Source organism: Dipodomys spectabilis, unplaced genomic scaffold, assembly GCF_019054845.1.
Source record: "Dipodomys spectabilis isolate Male_0828 unplaced genomic scaffold, ASM1905484v1 ptg000023l, whole genome shotgun sequence".
Classification (NCBI taxonomy): domain Eukaryota; kingdom Metazoa; phylum Chordata; class Mammalia; order Rodentia; family Heteromyidae; genus Dipodomys; species Dipodomys spectabilis.
The window spans coordinates 1866890-1887257 of NW_024870700.1; the positions used below are offsets into that span (position 1 = coordinate 1866890).

Below are 20368 nucleotides of genomic sequence, written 5' to 3' on the forward strand. Positions count from 1 at the left end.
CTCTTGGGCTCCAATACTTTCTTCAACTTGGCACAGCTTGGCACAGTCCTTTGTGAGAATGCTTCTGTTACACTTTGGGGAGTGACTCCAGCCATGGGGTTGGGTAGATAGAATGCCAGGAAATGAATAGAGCCATACTCCTATAAACCACTGCATCGTTGGCCAATCAAGGTGATCTCACCCATGCTGAGTAAGTCAGAAAACTGACTGGCCTTATCTGTTGCTACCCCAGTGACTGCAGCCATTTCAAGGCAGCCTTTAAATGTCATAGGTAAGAGTGATTCTAAAGGCTATTTGTCTTAGCCATCCATTAGCCACTTGCCATTCTACACAAAGCCACCTGCTCCCTGCTCTGAAACATGGGCATTACGAAGACAAATGAGACCAGGATGGCCATGTGTAGGGCTACTGGGCAGAATCCACACAGGACTTTTCTCTTCCTAGGTTGGGTTGCAAGGAATAAGGGTTTAAGCAATTTGGTTCAGGACCAAAACTAGCTTTTCTTTGTAGTGCCTTGAGCTTGTGAGGTATGCTGCCAACTTCCCAGCCCTATAAACTCCTGGAGACCCTGGCTGAGATGGTGTCTCACCCAGCCACAGATGCTGGGCAGGGCTGGGGCAGGGCTGGGAGAATGAGTCATGGCAGGGCACTTGGGAAAGTGTTCGCTCCTGCCCTCCACTCTGGAGGGAAAACAGCTTTGTGCTGATTTTCTGCACTGTTTCCTTCTTTATTTTTAAACCCACTCTCATGCATTCTTGTAGGAGAAGGCTAGTGCTGCTGCAGAAATACAAAGATGTTTTCTAGGACACATCAAGCCAGGTCTGAAAACACTCCACAGCTGGCAGACAGGAAAGGCTGTTTAGTTCCCACTAAGACTAGTACACATTCTCCATGTAGCAGGGATTCCTTGTTCCACTCAGTGTGGAGCTTGAATTCTAGCTCAGTGTTCAACAACTTGATCTGTGATCTCTGGAAAAAAAATCTTAACTTTTCTCACCTCAATTTCCTCTGCTGTGAATCTCAGACAATATGTTCAGCTCTGAGAGGTATTACAATGACTCCCAGAAAGCATATATGATACAATCGTAAGCTTATACACACAGTCATGAACTGCATGAAGACACTTTGATCAATGATGATTGGCATAAACAGTGGGCCTTATGCCTGCTTGGCAGGCTATTTACCACTTGAGCCACACTCTCAGCCCTTTCTACTTTAGTTTTTGAAGAGGACTCTCTCTCTCTCTCTCTCTCTTTTTCTTTCTTTTGCTCTTACCTATGATTCTGGTGTAGCAGGGATCACAAACTCACACTACCACACTTGACTTATTAAGATAGCATTTTGATAACTCTTGCTGTGCTGGCCTTGAATATCATCCCTGATCTCCATCTCCCAAGTAGATAGAAGCACAAGCATGAGCCATAGTGCTAGACCCATCTTAGCCACTTTAATTTGTATAAATGAACTCTAAAATGTTTGCACAAAAAGATGGTGCATTGTTTCTAGAATGTCTCTCCATCATAAGGCTATGTGGTTGTATATATTCATAAATGCTCCTTGAATTTAAATATAAAGTAATCTGGGAGCAGATGGCATATAGCCATAATCCTAGCTCCTCAGGAGGCTGAGATCTGAGAACCACAGTTCAATGTGAGCCTGGCAAGGAAAGTCCATAAGATTTGCATCTCCAACTAATCAGTAAGAAGCTGGAAGTGGAGCTGTGGTTCACGTGGTAGAATTACCAGCCTTGAGCCAAAGTCCTAAGGGACAGTGCTTGGGCCCTGAGTTCAAACCCCAGTACTGGCTTAGACACACACCTACAACCCCCTACACACATACACACTGTAATGGTCCATGAGCCTCATTTTAAACATGAAGAGAGAGCAAGGAGCATCTAAGCCAACAATCTGAAACCAATCTGCAGGGTAGGTATTTAGCTGCTTGGCACAGGGTCTCTATGATTCAGATTTCTTTGTATGGTAAGCTACATGCCCATCCTATAAGGCCCTGGTCTCCAGTCTGTGTGCCCATCAAGCCAAACAGATTTGTCAGAACAACAAAGATGGACTTTAATCAGATTTCCATGATGGAGTCTATTCATTAGGTATCCATTCAGGAAACTCTAATTGAGGAACTACTATAGTTCAGCCCTCTAGCTGGGAGCTGACCATAAAGCAGCAAAGGAGATAAATGCAGACCCAGCCTTCCCGCTGTTTATATTGTAGCACTGCCTCTTTGAACCTTGGGTTTGTGCAGAAATGTGTGTAGAGAGAGGCAGGAAGGGCTTGCAGGCTGCTCTCTGCAGGACATAGGACAAGCACCGACTTGAGTAGATCCTATTCTACTGCCTCACCTTGTTACTGCTCTTTGTCCAGCCTCCCCTGTGCCTGTGGAGATACAAAGAAAGATTTTCAGACAGAAGGCTTCAAGTCCAGCAAAGAGGCTTAATCCCTTTGTTATAAAACACAAGTGGATGAAGAGACTCAAAAGAAACCAAATCACAAAGAGTTATATTTTAGATGATGGATGAGTGAATGTGACATCCATTTAAAGGGATCTCAAAAAAGCCCAAAGACACCCATCACAGTGGAGAAGGCTCCATGTCAAAGGGTGGTCTAGAACACTGGGAGCCTGTGTAGTACCTTGATAGAAGCTTGGCTTGGAGATCAGTGGAGTTTCTAAGAAAGAACTGGCTGGATGTCTAAGCTCAGAGTGTCTCTATCTATGAAATGTGGGTCACAAGCATCTTCATCCATTCATTCCTCCTTTCTCACATCTGCTGAGCCAACATCTGCTTTCCCTGAAGTGTGGGACATGGATGAGATTGGAGTGAAAGTAATGGAGGAGACATTTCTGTCACCCATAGCGACATATTTGAGTACTATTCTTCAGGAATACGGTGACTGTGGCCATTGTTAAAATATGGAAAAGCTCCAAAATTGATGGTGAATAGATGTCTCCCCAACGCCTGTTCAGGTTAGCAGAGAGGATTGTCTATATAATTATACACCACTATAATAATCTACAATCAGAGGATTTAAGAAAGGACCTGTGTGCCCTTGATTGGGTTCTGGTACGTGGCCCAGCTGTCACTTTGCTGGTGCAGGTGTGGAGGGTTTCCTTCGCATGGTGGTCTGTCGCTGTCATTGTCGCCCTTACTTCTAGCTTCCTAAATGCCCAGAAAGGTCATGGGGGATGAGTCTCTAATCATAGGAATCCTTGGAAAGGACTGGGCATTTCTTGAAGAAGATTGAACTACTAGAATTAGATGAGAAGAAGATTTCTTCTCCTTTGCTGTTTAAAGCTGTAGGGCGAGGCACAGCTCCCAGCTGGGAAGACAGCAAGGCAGTGGGGCTGAGCCCTGGTGGTTCACGCCGGAAATCCTAGCTACTCAGGAGGCTGAGACCTGAGAATCGATCGCAGTTCAAAGCCAGCCAAGGCAGGAAAGTCCATGAGACTCTTATCTCCAAGTAACCACCAGAAAACTGGAAGCGGAGCTGTGGCTCAAAGCCTTGAGCAAAAGAGCTCAGGGACCAGCTCAGGCCCTGAGTTCAAGCCCCACCACAGACAAAAAAAAAAAAAGAAAAGGAAAGGAAAAGGTAGTAGGGACCTAAGTTCTTCACTGATAAAAGAATTGAACTCCAACAACCACCAGAGCTGGAGAAAAAATCTCAAATGGGAATAGTTACCTCAAGCCATCTTGACTCTGGCTTGAGAGAACAGAACACATTGCCACACATGGCTGGACGTCTGTACAACTGTGAGCAGAATAGAAAACAATACAGGAAGGGTTGCAGGGACAGAAGGACTAGGCATTAGACCACCTGCTTTGGTTCTTGTTCTTCCTTAAGCTGAGGCCCTCAGAGTCACTCCCGTAAGCCTCGATTACCTTGTTTATAAAATGGGGATAACAGAACTCATCAAAGAGAGTGGCTGAGAAGTTTCTAATTCCTGGCTTATAGGCATTCTCCAAACTGGCAGCTACACCTTTGCCTGTGTGGATTCCACACTCGTGGATTCAGTCAATCACAAACCAAAAATATTCGGGGAAAAAAATTCATTGAGAACCAGACATGGTAGTACACACTTATCATCTCAGCTTCTTGGTACTGGAGGCAGGAAAACCACCGTAAAGTTAAAGTGAGACCTTGTCTGAAAAGCAAACTAAAGTGAAGGCAAAAGAGGCGTGGTTCAAGTAGTTAGATAGTAGGCCCTGATTATTGCAATACATACATATATATAGAGAGAGAGTATGTATAATAACTTTATATACCTTTTTCAGTACAAATATTTTCATAGTATATGAAAAGTCAGTATCAGTAATCCAGAAATGATTTAACTCATACAGGATGGTGTAATAGCTTATATGCAGATGCTACACTGTGTGCATAAAGGAGTAATATTTTATTATTCACCAGGTCCTGGAACCAATAGGACTGCAAGGTTATTCGCTAGCGGAGAGCAGAGCTAGGATGCAAATGCCCTTGGGTAACTGGAGGAGTAGACATGGCTGGCAGAGTTCTGGAATGTCTCCAGCTTCTCTGGAGTCCTAGTTGGGAGCACCCAAGAAGCTGGGAAGACCTTTCCTTCTGCTGATCCCCACTTAGGCAGACCCTTGCTGGTGCTGGGTCCGGAGAGTTTCTCCTTCACACTGTGGTCTGTCATTGTCATTGTCTCCCCTGCTTCTAGCTTCCTGGGTGCCACTGCACTGCCTTGGAATGACAGGGGTGGGAGCCAGCACCCTGGGGCACCGGGCAACAGTGCAGCTGGAACTGGGGCTCCCTGAGACATGCAGCCTCTACAGTCTCCCCTTCCCCATACAGGTCCAGACAGTGTCCCTCTTGTTGCTAGAAACCAATTCTCACCTCTCCTTCCCTTCTGTAGTTCCCTGGCAGTCCCCTGCTCAGAGGCTTCCAGGGGTGAAGCCAGCAGAGCAGGGCCTCCTCCTGCTCCAGGCAGGAAGAGCAGGTGTGAGAGGTCAGGAGGGGCCTGGAGAGAAGGGATCCAGCAAGCTGGCCCAGAGGTGCACAAGGCCCAAGACCCTCCCCTGCAATCCCTCTTGTCTGAGGGGGTGAGGGCAGGGTCAGCCATGACTCCAGCATCCTAGATCTTGTATCCAAGACTCCCCAAATACTATCCCAACTACAAATTACCAGCCTTAAAACAAAATTCTCTTAGTGCACTCTGAGGTTTAATGGCATGGAAACCAGTAGTAGAAAATCTTTAAAAGCCCGCCACGTCTTCTGTTCGTAAACCTCATCATTTAACAACTTATTTGTTCCATTAACGTAAGGGGGGGGGGCAGGTGCCTATTCTCCAATTCCATCAACCTTTAAAGGGCCTGCTCCTGAATTCCTGGTTGTTGAACTCAAATTTAGTCCAGGTCATGTAACAGGATGTAGTAGGTGTGAATGCCCAGAGGAACAAGGCTTCATTCCTTCACTCAATTAGTCAGTCAGTGAACTGGGAATTTACTTCATGCTGGGCCATGGAGAGGGGGAGGAGGTAGAGATTCATGTCCATGACATTCCTGTGTTTTCCACTCAGGGAGATCTTGCAGTAGTGCAGGTCCTGACTCATGAGGCCTGGGCTTCCCCAAGTCTGCATGTTTCCCCAGGAAGCTGACACAGCTGGTCCTCAGCACACACCTGAGTATTAAGGCTTCTCCTACTGGGTGCTGATTTCACCAATCAGCCCTGGCCCTGGTCTGTCTGTCTGTCTGTCTGTCTGTCTGTCTGTCTGTCTGTCTGTCTGTCTGTCTCTCTCTCTCTGTATATATGTGTGTTCTCTGCCTTCATGGAGCTCCTGGGGTGGCCCTCTGTGTGTTGCAGATGGGCAGATGGTAGCTAGACCAGCCCTCAAACCAGCATCTTAGGTAGCTTTCATGCATGGATGGCACAAATGGTTCTCAATGTGGTGAAGAGATTTCAGTCTGCAAATGCCATAGACCCTTCCAGAGGAGGAAGACTGTAAGGACAGTGGGGTGGAGCAAGTGTTGTCCCAAGCTGGCCTCTGGCCCACATGTAATGGAGTTGATTCCTCCTGGTCAGGGAATGCAGGCACAGCAGGGCTGTGGGGCTCTGCCACATGGCACGATCAGAGTACAGGGGCTGATCCCAGGCTGCTCCCCTACGTTCTCCCCTGGCCAGAGTAGACATGATCCCCTGTGACTGGGAGGGGCTGGTGTGCCAGGATCTGGGAGAGGAGTCTTGGGGGGCTGTGGAGCCAGGGGACGATGTGGATCCAGGAATAGCTGGTGTCAGACAGGACACTTCACCACCAGACAGCTGTCCCTGGATACATGGGTCTCGCTGCAGGGTTGCTTAGGGCTCGGCACAAGGGAGCTGGCAGCGATGCAACTAGATCTCCTTAGGGGGAGGAGACCAGCATCCCTGGGGAGCAGCCACAGGTTCACAGGTTGTCCTTGCTCCGGTGCCTCTGCTCCTCAGAGGGGAGCCTTGGACCCGGGCCGTCAGCACAGGTAGGATTGTTCTTGAGAAGAAAGTCATGGTGGAGAGGACTATGGCTGTGCCTCATTTGGACCCAGAGAGGCCCCAACATAGCTTGCTTCTTAGAAGCATCTGTCTAGGCTGATCTGTGGTGAGTTTCCTGTGCCCTTTGCATTCCCTTGTGCCATATATATGCATATATATGCCATATATATATATATAGATAGATAGATAGATAGATAGATAGATGTGTGTGTGTATATATATATATATATATGTATATATATATATATATATATGTTCTAGGGCTTGAACTCAGGGCCTGGGTGCTGTCCCTTCACTTTATCACTCAAGACTGGTACTCTACCACTTGAGCCACAGTTCTACTTCCAGCCTTTTGCTAGTTAATTGGAGACAAGAGTCTTACTTGCTTTAACTGACTGGGTTTTCTTCAAACCTCCATTCTTAGATCTTAGCCTCCTGGGTAGCTAGGATTACAGCTACGGGTGCCTGGTTTTGTTTTTGTTTTAAACAAGTGCTCAATTTATCTCTGGAAGACTCAGAGGGGAGAGGGAACTTGCCCAACGTCACACAGCTCGAAAGCAGCAGAGCCCTACTTTGAACTGACCCTGGCCTAACGCCAGAGCCCACAATCACCTAGTCTCCAATTTCCTGTCCTAGTCTCCAATTTCCTGTCCATCACAGCCTAGTGACCTTGGTTCTGAATTATAGTGCTGACTCTCCTAGACACATTTTAAACTCTGTCTCACTCCCCCACCCCCACCCCACCCCAACCCCTGCCTCTCATCTATGACTGGGACTCAAACTCAGTATCTGATGCTTTTGCTCATTGGCTGGCACTCGATTGCCTAAGCTATGTGTCCAGCCCCACGTCTTATACTTTTAATCATATCTTATTCCATAAGTCCCCCACCTTGAATCTCTCTCTCTCTATGAAATGAAAATATACAGGAATCCACCAGGTTAAAGACACAGCTGCCATTTCAGCAGGAAAATTCTATCCTGTTGGATTCTAGTATAATATACTTTTGCCCCCTTGATCCAAGTTAGTATAGATTAAGAACAGATACAGGTATAAAATAATAGCAATATTAGTGTTAGGCAGGATTATTCTTATGAAATGTAATTGGCATCTATTTTGCATTCTTCCAGAGTCCTTGAGTTGGCTCCCATTGAAGGATTGCCCAGGTTACATTGCCTAAGGGCGCATAAATGCTGGCGACTTCACTTCCAAGATGCTGGCCTCAGAAATACTGGTTGTGACTCTTTATGAAAGACAAACACTGAACGATTTCACCACAGGCCTAGCAGGTGGCTAAGATTTCTGTCACAGCCAGAGGCCTCTTGGTACCAATGGGGTACCAGAAGGTGAATCTAGGGCCTTGTGAGCCTCAGTCAGTCCAGATAAAGGAGAGAAGACTCACAAAGCCCTCCAGTTGCATCTTTTGCTCCCCCTCCTCACTCCTACTGCAAGTCTGAGGAAGTAATCAAATAGCCTGCATTACTTCCTGCTATCTAGAGACAAACCAGTGTCCAATTAGAGGTGTTGAGGATGAATCCCCTGGTTATTTTGTCATTAAAGAAAGGCAAACACTTGAGAGTTTATAATAGGGATAAAAAGAGAATCCTAAGTGTTGTTTTACTTAACGATTTTTCAAGGAAGACAACATTCTTGTCTGAAATGAGAAGAGACAAAGCTGGTATATAGAGAGTTTAATTCTTATGCTAAAATACAGAGACAAAAATACAGTATTTAACCAGGCATTGGTGACTCATGCCTGGTAATCCTAGCTACTCAAGAGGCTGAGATCTGAGGATCACGGTTCAAAGCCAGCCTGGGCAGGAAACTTGACAAGACTCTTATCTCCAATTAACCACCAGAAAACCTGAAGTAGTACTGTGGCTCAAGTGTTAAAACACTTGCCTTGAGTTGAAGAGCTGAGGGACAGTGCCCAGGCCCAGAGTTCAAGCCCCACAACTGAAACACACACACACACACACACACACACACACACACACACACACACACACACACACACACACACACACACACTATTTAAGAGATTTCATTTGAGTATATCTATGAGTTGAAAGCCTTGGGGCATTTTTCTAGAAAGCTGATATTTGGCCTAATTTGAGGTGTGGTGTACAGTGAAGTGCGGTGGAGGGCAGTGGAGGCAGTGGAGGGCAGGGTCTGAAAGGCTTAGTCAACGTGAGCTCCTTTTACTTTTCTTTTGTGTGCCAGTACTGGGGTTTGAACTCAGGATCTTGAGTTCTTGCTTGTTTTTATCTGCTTCAGGCTGCCACTTTACTACTGGAGCCACACCTTCACTTCAGGATTTTTGCTAATTCATTAATTTGAGATAAGGTTTCCTTGGTTTTGTCTGCATGAACTGGCTTTAAACCTGGATCCTCAGAGCTCAACCTCCTGAATAGTTAGCATTACAGGCATGAGACATCAGCACCCAGCTTGAAGTAACTGATTCCTGAGCAGTGCATCCGTGGGGCAGGACTGTGCTGTCATCACTGAACACCTGCTGAGCTCCCATGTCCTATCTGGCCAGCTGTGGGAGCCCTGCTCACAGCTGCTCACATCTGTTCATTGTAATACTTTGCTATGTCTTCTTGCACAGTCCACAAGCCTTCTCCTAGGCCTCTGCAGAAGATGTATGAAAAAAACTGCAAATAAAAGGGCACAAAAATCAAATGAATTTCTTTCCCATTTCCCTACATTTGTATCTGTCTGTCTTGTACTTCTCCCTGTTAAGCCTGCCGTCCTCTCTGAAAGCAAGCAACATAGTTACATTTTCTTCACTGTAACCACACACTGTATGTCCTCTGCATTAAATAATAAAGAGGATTAATAATTAAATCAAAATGAAAAACCACTTGTTCCTTTCTATGGCCCCAGAGACAGATTTTCTGAGTGGGTGCCAGCTTCTTAGTAAGGGTTAGAGAATATGATATAGAAAACAGCAGCAAGAAGGCAAAAGAATGTGAATAAGTTTATACACATTTAAGAAGGAAGGGATGGTGAAAGGAGAAAGGTGAACTAGGCCTGAGAGAAAAGCAGGGAAGCAGACATAAACAGGTACAATCCTAAGAATTGGAGCAGAAGCCTACTGGGGGGCAGGGCATACTATATGCCAGATTTTTTTTTTGAATGGTTTGTATTCACTCATTTATTCTCTTCCCAAAAGACATGATGCAGTTACTATTTCTCCTTACTTTACAGGGAAGCAAACTGAGGCAAAACGGTGAGTTGCCCCCAAAGCAATCAGTTGCTGGATTTAAACCCAGGGTGAGTGGCTTTAGATTTACACTTAACATCTAAGAAAGCAAGGAAGAAAGAATGCCTCAGGGCCAGAGAAGACCAATATCATGGAAGAATGAAGGGAATGTGAAGAAAAGAGGAGAGTTACAGTAAGGGGTTGAGAATGGAAGATGATGGGGTGAGTAAAGGATCAATGGGAAAGAGTGAATTACAGATGTGTAGACACAGTGAGAGTTGGGAAGAAAGAGCTGATAAGTGAATTGTCGGAAGGGACATACCATCATTGAGAATTTCCTGTTAGGACCTTCCTATTTGCCATGTTTTTCTTTGACAAATTTCCAGCTCTTTTCAAGGCAGGTGCTGCCAGATCCATTTTCCAGAAAGTAGACTGAAGGTCTGAGGAACAAAATGATGCTTAAGGTCATACAGTTTTAGTTCCTGGCAGGGCAAAAAAGAACTTCTGAGAACTACAAAGTAACAAGCACAAGGTCCAGTCCACTAAAAGTGTTAGTTGATTGAAAGACTCAGAATAAAGATGGCAGCTCTCCTCAAGTTGACAAACAGATTGAATGTAGTTCCTAACAAAATCTCATTTTAGGTATAGATAAATATCTAAAATTAGTAGAGGAAGACAAATAGCCTAGATAAAATAATTTTGAGCCAGGTGCTGTGGCTCATGCCTGTAATCCTAGCCACTCAGGAGGCTGAGATCTGAGGATCATGGTTGGAAGCCAGCCAGGCAGGAAAGTCTGTGAAATTCTTACCTCCAATTAACCACCAGAAAATCAGAAGTGGTGCTGTGGCTCAAAGTAAAACACTAGCCTTTAGCAAAAGAGCTTAGGAACAGCCTCCAGGCAGGGAGCTTAAGCCCCACAACTGACAAAATAAAAATAAATTGAAAAAGAATAAAGAATCAGCTTACTAATTTCAGAGTTTATTAAATAGCTACAGTGAACAGGACTAATTTGATATTGGAAGAAAGAAAGACATACTTGTCAGTGGGGTGGAACAGAGAACCCAAAATACATCTTCACAAAGATGTTCAATTTGTTTGCAACAAAAATGCAAAGTAAGCTGGGTATCAGTGGCTCATACCTGTATTCCGAGGTACTCAGAAAGCTGAGATCTCAGGATTCTGGTTCAAAGCCAGCCTGGGCAGGAATGCCTGTGAGGCTCTTCTGTGTGTGTGTGTGTGTGTGTGCCTGTGAGGCTCTTGTGTGTGTGTGTGTGTGTGTGTGTGTGTGTGTGTGTGTGCCTGTGAGGCTCTTGTGTGTGTGTGTGTGTGTGTGTGTGTGTGTGTTGGTCCTGGGGCTTGAACTGAGGGCCTGGGCACTGTCCCTGAGCTTCTTTGCTCAAGGCTAGCACTCTACCACTTGAGCAACAGACCCACTTACAGCTTTTTCTGAGGAATTCATTGGAGATAAGAGGCTCACAGACTTTCCTGCTCTGGCTGGCTTCAAACTCTCACCTTCAGCTCACAGCTTCCTGATTTTAGTTCTGAAGCACCAGTGCAGGGCTTGTCTGGGAGGTTCTTATCTCTAATTAAGTACTACACAAAAAAGTTGGAAGTGGAACTGGGGCTTAAGTGTTAGAGCACTAGTCTTGAACAGAACTGCTCAGACAGCACTTAGATCTTGACTTTAAGTCCCAGGACCAGCGCGCACACACACACGCGCGCACACACACACACACACACACACACACACACACACACACGTGCAAAGTAAGATAGCCTTTCCAACAAATGAAGGAACAGCCATCCACAGGCAAAAAACAAACAAACCCCAAAACAACGAAAACAAAAACCTTGACCTAAGCCTTAGACCTTATAAAAAAAATCTTGGACTTAAATGCAAATGATATAGCTATAAAACATTTGAAAAGAATATGGGGAAACTTTTGAAAGAATATGGAAAGAATATGTTACAAAATCTAAGATATCAGAGACTTCATAATCCCTAATAAGAAAAACTGAAAAAATAATTTTTATCAGAATTGAAAACATGTTCTCAGCAAAGATTCCCGCCCCCCATGAAGATAAAAAGACAAATTACAGAGTAGGAGAATTTAAACTCCACCCTTGGAGGGCAGATTAGACTCCTCCCTCCTCTTGGCTTAGTCTCCACCCTGTGTCACCTAGGTAATTGGCACACCTGGAGGCAGTTACCTCCCTCACCCTAAGATCACTACCAAATCCAGTGTGGCCACACCTTCTCCCCTGCCCAGCCTTGGGAAGTCCTGGCCCAGGGGTGGCTCAACCCTTTCTGGCTGCGTGGGCTTCCAACTTGACCAGAGGCCAGCCAGCAGTTTGGAAAATAGACCTTTCTCCCTGCTTGAATACCATGTGGTGTTCTCATTACTCAGCAACCGATTAATTTACCTAACAGTGAGAATGTTTACAACCACCCCCATCTGACAAAGGACTAGTATCCATATTATACAGAGAACTCTCATAACAACAACAACAAAACCTCATCCAATTAGCAAAGGGGCCAAACTCGGTTTACTGAAAAGGATGTAGAGAGGACAAATGGGAGCATAGGAAGATGGTTAGCCTAGTTCACCATTAGAAAAATACAATCTAACATCACAGTGAAGTGGGAGCCTAGTAGTACAGGCCTATAATCCTAGTTCTATGGAGCTGAGGAAAGAGGATCAGGAGTTTGAGACCAGCATGGACTACATGCTGAATCCTTTCTCAGGAAAGGAAAACAAACTATATTAAACAAACAAGACTCACAGCAACAACATCCACTCATTGTTAGCTATTACTACAATCCTATCAGAAAGGCTAAAAGATACAGGACACTATATTGAAAAGGAACTTTACAATGTGGGGTGGGGGGGAGAGGACAGGAGGAGTTGGGGAGGTAGGGAGGGAAGTGATGGTAGGTGGAAAATAAAGGAGGAGGTGAAGGAGGTAACACTGCTCACTATGAAATGTATGCATTACCCTACTCACATAACGGTCACCCCTCTGTACAACATTTTTACAATAAAAAATTAATAATAAACAAAAAGAAAGCCTAAAAGAAAAAAATTAACACCACCGAATCTTGACAAAGACATAGAGAAAGTGAATCACTGCTAAAGCCATTGAAGAAATGTAAAATGGAAGTCACTATGGAAAACAGTTTTGACAGCTTTTGTTTGTTTGTTTGTTTTAAACTAAATGTACAACTATCATATGAACCAGCAATTGTACTTCTGGGTATTTATCTCGGAGAAGTGAAAAATATGTTCACACAAAACACAATGCACAAATATTTAGAGAAAGTTTATTCATAGTAGCTCCCTACCTGGAACAACTCAAATATCTCTCAATAGGTAGATGGTTAAATAAGCCATGATACAGCCATACTGTAGGCTGCTATACAGAAATCACATTCACACATACACACTAACACACAAGTATACACAAAATACACACAGGAACCTGAATAAATCTCCAGGAAACTGTGTTGAATGACAAAAGCAAATCCAAAAGCTTACATGCCATGCGAATCTTACTTATATATTATTAATATTGGGACTTGAACCCAGGGCCTCACATCCTTCTTTGGCATTTTTTGCTTAACACTAGCACTCAACTACTTGAGCCACATCCCCACGGATAGCTTCTTGCTGGTTAATTGGTGATAAGACTCTCCCACATTGTCTGTCCAGGCTGGCTCTGAGCCTTGAGTCTTAAATCTCAGCCTCCTGATTAGCTAGGATTACAGACTTGAGCTGGTTCTCTGCATTATTTCTTAAACTGTAAGTAAATCTACAATGATCTAAAATTAAAACAATATCTATAGATTAAAAAAAAGAGAATGAATATAGTTGGAAAAGGGACTAGACTAAAGCTGAACGCAGGTATGGCCAAGAGAAGAAATGGGAAGAAAGCTAAAGGGGGAGGGTGGGGGAAAGAGCCAAATGGAGCGAGGAAGGGAGGGAGGAAGCAAAGGTAATCAAGTATGAGCACCTGAAGGGGTGCGGGGAGGTGGCCAGAGAGGAGGCCAGACTGGGATCCCCCGGGAATTATAACCTCCGTGGTAGGTGCTGTTAGAGAGATGCACAAAAACCCTGGGGAGGGAGACCTGGCTTTGCCAGGGGGCATCAGGAAAGTCCGACCGGGCCTTCCAAAACACATCTGCTGGTGATGAGATGGAGGCCAGGAGTCTCCCAAGAGTGCAAGCCCAGGCCCAGGCTCGCATGGCTGACCTCTCCTCTTCCAGCCTTCCTCTGCCCTACCCTGTGTCTAATTTGTGCTGTCTCCTCTCTAAACTGCTTTCAGGACAGCCTCCATCCAGCCACTAGCACATGTGTTTTGGAAGGCCCTGTAGGATTTTTCTGACCCCCCCCAGCCCCCCCCCCCCCCCCCCCCCAGCCTCCAGCAAAGCTAGCTCTCTGTCTCCAGGCTTTCTGCACATCTCCCGCACAGCGCCTACTACCTAGGTTATTATTTATTCTTTGGCAGGAAACCTTTGCCAATAATCCCATCTTCTCTCTTTGTGCCCACTGAAGAGAGGCACCATCTTCTCTCTTCACATCTTCTCTCTTAGGAGTTCCACATGGAGTTTGGAAAAGATGTGAGTAAATTATTGAGCCCATTGGACCAAGAGGTTCCTGCAGAACAGCAAAGGCCACCTGACTTGGGCCAGAGAGGCCTTGTGTCTTGGTGTTCAGCGGGACTGCTGGCTTTAGCACAGTTACCTGGCTGTCAGGATCTCTAGGACTGGACACCTGAAGCTTGTGTTAGCCCTGGGGATGGCCATTTTCCAGGAGCAGAGGCAGCATCTCATGCCTGTTGCTCTCCTGAGCTTCAATCCCTTATCACCATGGCAAATGCTCAGTGGGAATTTCTGGTCTGGGGATGGAGAGTTTTGTGTGTCTGTGTGGAGGGGGGCAGCGAGTAGGAAGGGCAGGAATCTGAGGTCCAAGGCAGCAGGTGAAATCCTTGTGGTTCTTGCTCTCCTCTCCTGGCTCCCTCTCTGAGCCCAAGAGAGAACATATAGGAAGATGACTTTGGGACTTGGTGGTTTCTCACATTTCTCTGAAATGTGAGATGTTAGGGGCTGGGAGTATATTCAGCCCCAAACAAGCAAGTCAAGGTCAGGCGGGTGAGCCTGCCAGCTGCAGCCCCTTCCTCCCCACCCCCTTTGTCCTCAGCCTCATTGCCCTTCCTCCCCACAGGGGTTTATCCTTGGCGGCCCATCAGTGCTGTTGCCACCTGCCAACTGACCAGATTCTCCCTGACCTTTGCCCCCCACACTGCCGGTGGTTAGAATGATAATGGAACTTAACACTGAAAGCCCCAACCAGCATCTCCATAGTCCTTGGTTAAAGGTTTGGCTCTGACATTTAACTCAACACAGCTCTTGGCAAGGCTTGCTGCCACTCTGGGCTCCAGGGGCGAGAATAGCTCCCTTATCAGAATGTCAAGGTAGGAGGAAGTAGATACTGAGGCTGGTTATCTGTGCCTGGGGATTCTGTCCTTTCTGTTTTCAAAATAATCTCAGAGATAGCCATTTTCCAAGTTGCATTTATGTGTGTGTGTGTGTGTGTGTGTGTGTGTGTGTGTGCCTACAGTCTTTTGTGTCTGAACTCTCATTCTTCAGTTAGAAGCCACAGAAAGATTCTTCCATGGCTGATGACAATCTGTCATAGTGGTTGTCTGGTGATTTGTCCTCTTTTACAAATACTGCTAGCTCTCAATGGCTGGTTTGTAGTTCACACAGGGTGTTAAGTTTCATCTAAAAAATGGCTCCTATGAACTATTCCTGGCTCCCTGCCTTCTCTCCTTTGTCCTCCCATCTAAAATTCCAATCAGTACTGGCTTAGGAAATGCAAACAAGCGTTTGCTAATATTCTTAGACATAGAAAACATAAGCCTGACCAAGAGGATCTCATTTCAAGGTCTTTAAAAATTAATAATTCCTGGCACATGCTAAATGATCAAATAAGGGTAAGTTAAACTGACTTACAAAAAGAATAGCCAGGTGCCAATGGTTCATACCTGTAATCCTAGCTACTCAGGAGGCTCAGATATGAAGACTGAGGTTCACCAGCAAGCCAGAAGTGAAGTTGTGGCTCAAATGATAGAACACCAGCCTTGAAAGAAAAAGCTAAGAGACAATGCTCAGGTGTTAAGTTCAAGTCCCAGTACTGCCATACACACAAAAAATAACTAAATAAAAATTAAAACACACACACACAAACCCAAACCCAGCCTGGGTTCACGCCTGTAATCATAGCTACTCAGGAGGCTGAGGATCATGGATCAAAGCCAGCCCAGGCAGGCAAGTCTGTGAGACTCTTATCTCCAGCAAACTAATCAGAAAAAGCTGGAAGTAGTGCTATGGCTCAATGGTAGAGTGCTAGCCTGAGTACAAATTGGCACAGGGACAGTGCTCAGGCCCAGAGTTCAAGCCCTAGGAACAGCAAAAACAAAACAAAACAAACTACAGAAGTAGATACAGTCTTTAAGTGCATGCATGCACATCACACTGGTGTTTTTGCTTCACAGGTCAAAGGCAGAGTCTTTGTCAATTTAACAACATGTGGAATGTGGAGAAGGGGTACTCACTCCCTTCTGTGATGTTCACCTTTTCACGGATCACGAAAGCAGCTTTTGGGGTGTCTCCCAAATTCAAGCTCAATCAAGTGCTTGCAGAAAACCCCAAAAGGACCTTGCTATACAACAGCCTGTACCAGTGGCAGCTGGGCCAAGAGAACCTAGTGACAGAGTCACGTTGATGTGTCTGCTGGACCCATGGAGAAAGGGCGAAGCCTTTGGGGGACACGACCCAGCTTGGGAAATCCTACTGAGATCAGAACAGGCAGCTCAGCTCTGGGCCAACCCTGGGCCCAGGAAGCAAGCCCCAGATCTCATTTTCACTATCCTCCTTTCCACCTTGCTTTCTCCTCCTGAATTGCTTACTAGCTGCAGGGCACTTGTTTTCTGTGGAAGGCAGACCTTCCACCAAAGTGAGAAATGCTGCCTGTGAGTGAGTAGTTGGGGCAGCTTTTGGAGAGGCTTTGCCTGAATGCTAGCTCTCCTGTCAGTTGGAGAGCATGGTATGAAGTCCAGGAACCACAGCCACCCAGAAGGCCCTGGGGCCAGAGCAGAATACAACGTCTCAATAGATCAATAGTCTATAATCCCAGGGAAGCTTTTCCTGTTAGAACCCAACCCAGGGCTGGATTCCTACAGCTCTGACTCTGCTCTATTCATCCCCCAGAATCCAGAGAGCCAGCGGATGGGATGTACCACTGCATCTAAGCCAAAGGCATAGATCTGAGAAGACCAGTACTTCTCCCACGGTTAGTGTTTGATAATGGAAAGACCCTGGATTTGAAGCCAGAGGTCAGAAGGCTTCAAGGATAACAGCACTGCATTTGTGCTCAGAATTCTATTAGCTTCAGTCTCATCAAGAAACCAAGAGAAGAAGCAAGCTCTGCCTCAAAGGACTGCTGTCAGGATGAACTCACTGAAATATGTTCTAGTGAGGAGCCATAAAGATGGTCTTCTTTTCACACTCTTCTGTTCCACATGGGAACAGTCTGTGGATCAGAGCTTGCTTTGGATGAAGATAAAGTACATTTCATAGTTGGACCTAGATGAGAATCTCCTTCTGTAAGCTGAGGACCTCGGGCAAAGTTACACAGCCTTTCTGGGCTGCCATTTCTCACCCAGTAAAAGATGGTAAATTCTGCTTTTTAAAAAGGATCGGAAGAGAATAAACACTTGGAACTGGGCAGGCTTTTACCCCTCCCCCTCCCCTCCACTCTCAACCTCCTATTTTGGGGGTTCCAAACACCATCAGAGGAGCCCACTCTGACCTAACTCCACTCCACAACTTCAGGGGCTCTTGGAGTAGCATCCCAGGCATGAGAAAAAAAAAAGATCAAAGCCAAGTGCCGGTGGCTCACACCTGTAGTTCTAGCTACTCAGGAGGCTGAGATCTGAGGATTGTGGTTTGAAGCCAGTCTGGACAGAAAAGTTCCCATGAGACTTATTTCTAATTAACTGCTCAAAAACCAGAAAGGTGTGGTGGCTCAAGTGGTAGAGCACTAGCCTTGAATACAAAGACACTCAGGGACAGCCCCCAGGTCCTGAGTTCAAGCCTCACAACCAACCAAAAAAAAAAAAAAAAAAAAAGATCAGAACAAGATGTCTCCCCTAGATTCCCATCCTCTGACCTTGCACACAGACCCAGGCCTTTCTGAACGTTTGAGAGACATTTAGAAAGAAGAAAGGAGAAGTACAGGAAGTGACCTGGCAGCAGGGAGGGCAGAAATCACAAAGCCAAGTTTCCAATCTGGCCACACTTCGAAGAAAAAGCAAGATTAAGCCACCCACAGCGCATCCTGGTCCTTTCTGAGCCCTCCATGGAGGACAGTCATGTCTTCCTCCCTTCCTCCTAGGTGCCTGGCTTGTAAAGCAAAGATGGATGGTCCTGACCCCTTACCCCCACCCTCAGACAGGGAGATCTAGGGCACAGATGTGGGAGGCAGCCACTGCTAAAGACAGCTCCAGTTTCCCTGGCTGAACTTTGGGCCCTCCCAGAGCCTTGGTTTGGAATCCCACCTGTCCCAAATCTGGGAGTCTCAGGAGGCGCAGCGGGGGTGGGTGGGAGGAGTATGCTGCTTGGGGTACCGGGCACCCCAGAGAAGGTCCATCTGGCCATCCTGCTCTGGTCTGGGAGAGAAATGGGGAAGGAAAAGAAGCCAACTTACTTGTCCAGATGGGCGCTTTCGAGCGTCAGGATGCGAACTTCAGGGCTGTCCCTCAGAGGCTGTGCGCAGCGAGGCGATCAGGGCTTTGGTCCGGGCTCTGCAGCCTTAGCCATGACCCGCTCAGAGCCTCGCTCTTGTCGTGGGTCCCGTGGGCACCGGCGGCGGCGTCTAGACCATCCGGTCCCTTCCCTGGCTGGGAGCTACCGGAGGCGCTGCGCCCTCCTTCCCACCTCCCTCCTCGCCCTCCTCCCTCCCGCCCTCCCTTAGTTCCCTCCTCCTTCTGATCTCTGGCTTCTCTTCTCTTCCCCGATACAAAAGGATCTCCAGATAATAACACGATTTAAAGAGCCATAGGCAGAAGGCAGTATCGGGGGTGGACGGTGGCTGGCGGGGAGGGCAGGGGCTACACGCAACCCCGAGACACCCGGTGTTTCCCAGGAGTTGGATGGAGAGGGGGAAGGCAGAGAGGGAACTCCCCTCGGCTCCCTTTCCCAGCCCACCTCCTTCCTCTACAGCTTTCTGACTGTCTCGGTGGCTCCCCGGCTGGTGTTGGGGTGCCTCCGGTCTTGCAGGTGCAAGGTGGGGGGGTGCACCTGGATGTGAACGTGTGAGCGCGTGCGAGCGGCCCTGCCTGTGTGGGAACGCCCCCCCCCCTCCCGCGCGTGCCCCATCCCTGAGCAACCAGCATGCGAGAGTGAGTTTACCAAGAGGTGCACCACTGCTCCTCTTTCAGGGTAGAAGACAGCAGGTCCGAGCCCTGGAGGGCTGTGCAGGCAGTCTGCCCTGGGGGAGAGGACATGGCAGGATCTGGGTGCCCTTTCTGACATGGGGAGCAGTAAGTAGGGCGTGTGGCCTTACCTCCAGTCTGGGTGTCAGCTTCCCACTCCTGTGGCTGGAATGGAGGTGAAGGCCAGGGCTCACACCTGTCATCCTCACTACTGGTGAGGCTGAAGTCTAAGGATTGAACTTGGAAGTCAGACTGGCAGAAAAGTCCATGAGATATCTTATCTCCAAGTAACCACCACAAAGTGAAAATATGAAGGTGTGGCTGGAATGGGAGAGGGTAAGCCTTGACAAAAAAAAGCTAAGGAAGATAGCAAAACCCTGAGTTCAAGAAGGAGAAGGAGAAGGAGAATAAAGGAGAAGGAAGAAGGAAGAAAAAGAGGAGGAGGAGGAGGAGGAGGAGGAGGAGGAGGAGGAGGAGGAGGAGGAGGAGGAGGAGGAGGAGGAGGAGGAGGAGGAGGAGGAGGAGGAGGAGATGATGGTGGAGAAGGAGGAGGAGGAGGAGGAGGTGATGGTGGTGGTGGTGGAGGAGAAGGAAGAGGAGATGGTGGAAGAGGAGAAGAAAGAATCTCTGCTGATCGGGGCTGGGAAGGTGGCTCAGTGGTAGAGTGCTTGCCTTGCATGCCTGAGGCCCTGGGTTCGATTCCTCAGCACCACATAAGCAAAAAGAAAAAAGCCGGAAGTGGCGCTGTGGCTCAAGAGGTAGAGTGCTAGCCTTGAGCTGAAGAGCTGAGGGACAGTGCCCAGGCCCAGAGTTCAGACCCCACGACCGGACCCCCCCCCCCCAAAAAAAAAAAAAAGAATCTCTGCTGATCCCAGTCTCTCTGCTTCACTTTCCCCCAGCACAGTTGTCTTGTGGCTGGCCAGGAATGGCAGGGAAATGGCCCTCCAATGACAGAGATGAACAGCTCATAGGCCTTGTTGGGACTTCACTACCTCCTGGGCCTCCCCACCTTGAGGAAAATGTGAACATGAATCTCTTCTTCAGTTTGTCTGAGCTGTAGGAGAGACGCAGGCAGACCCCTCCCTGCCAAGGGAGAGGCGGTGTCTGGGGTGGACCAGCAGGTGTTTCTAGGATTTCGTGGGTCAGTTGTGACCTCTCTGTGTCTATTACGCA

The 20368-nt window shown here is 47.0% G+C and overlaps 1 protein-coding gene across 2 annotated transcripts in view; it reads right to left on the bottom strand.

The window, feature by feature from the left end:
- The window catches only part of Kcnj5 (potassium inwardly rectifying channel subfamily J member 5), a 28446-nt gene extending 9807 nt beyond the window's left edge, over window positions 1-18639 (bottom strand). The window contains exons 1-2 of one of the 2 annotated variants that reach the window (XM_042674970.1): window positions 18469-18639; window positions 2354-2387 (exon numbers count right to left, since the gene is read on the bottom strand). The gene's annotated coding sequence lies outside the window, so the exon portion shown is untranslated. The remainder of the gene's footprint in view (window positions 1-2353; window positions 2388-18468) is intronic. The other variant, XM_042674971.1, reaches the window with a different exon arrangement.
- Between the last annotated feature and the right edge of the window lie 1729 nt (window positions 18640-20368).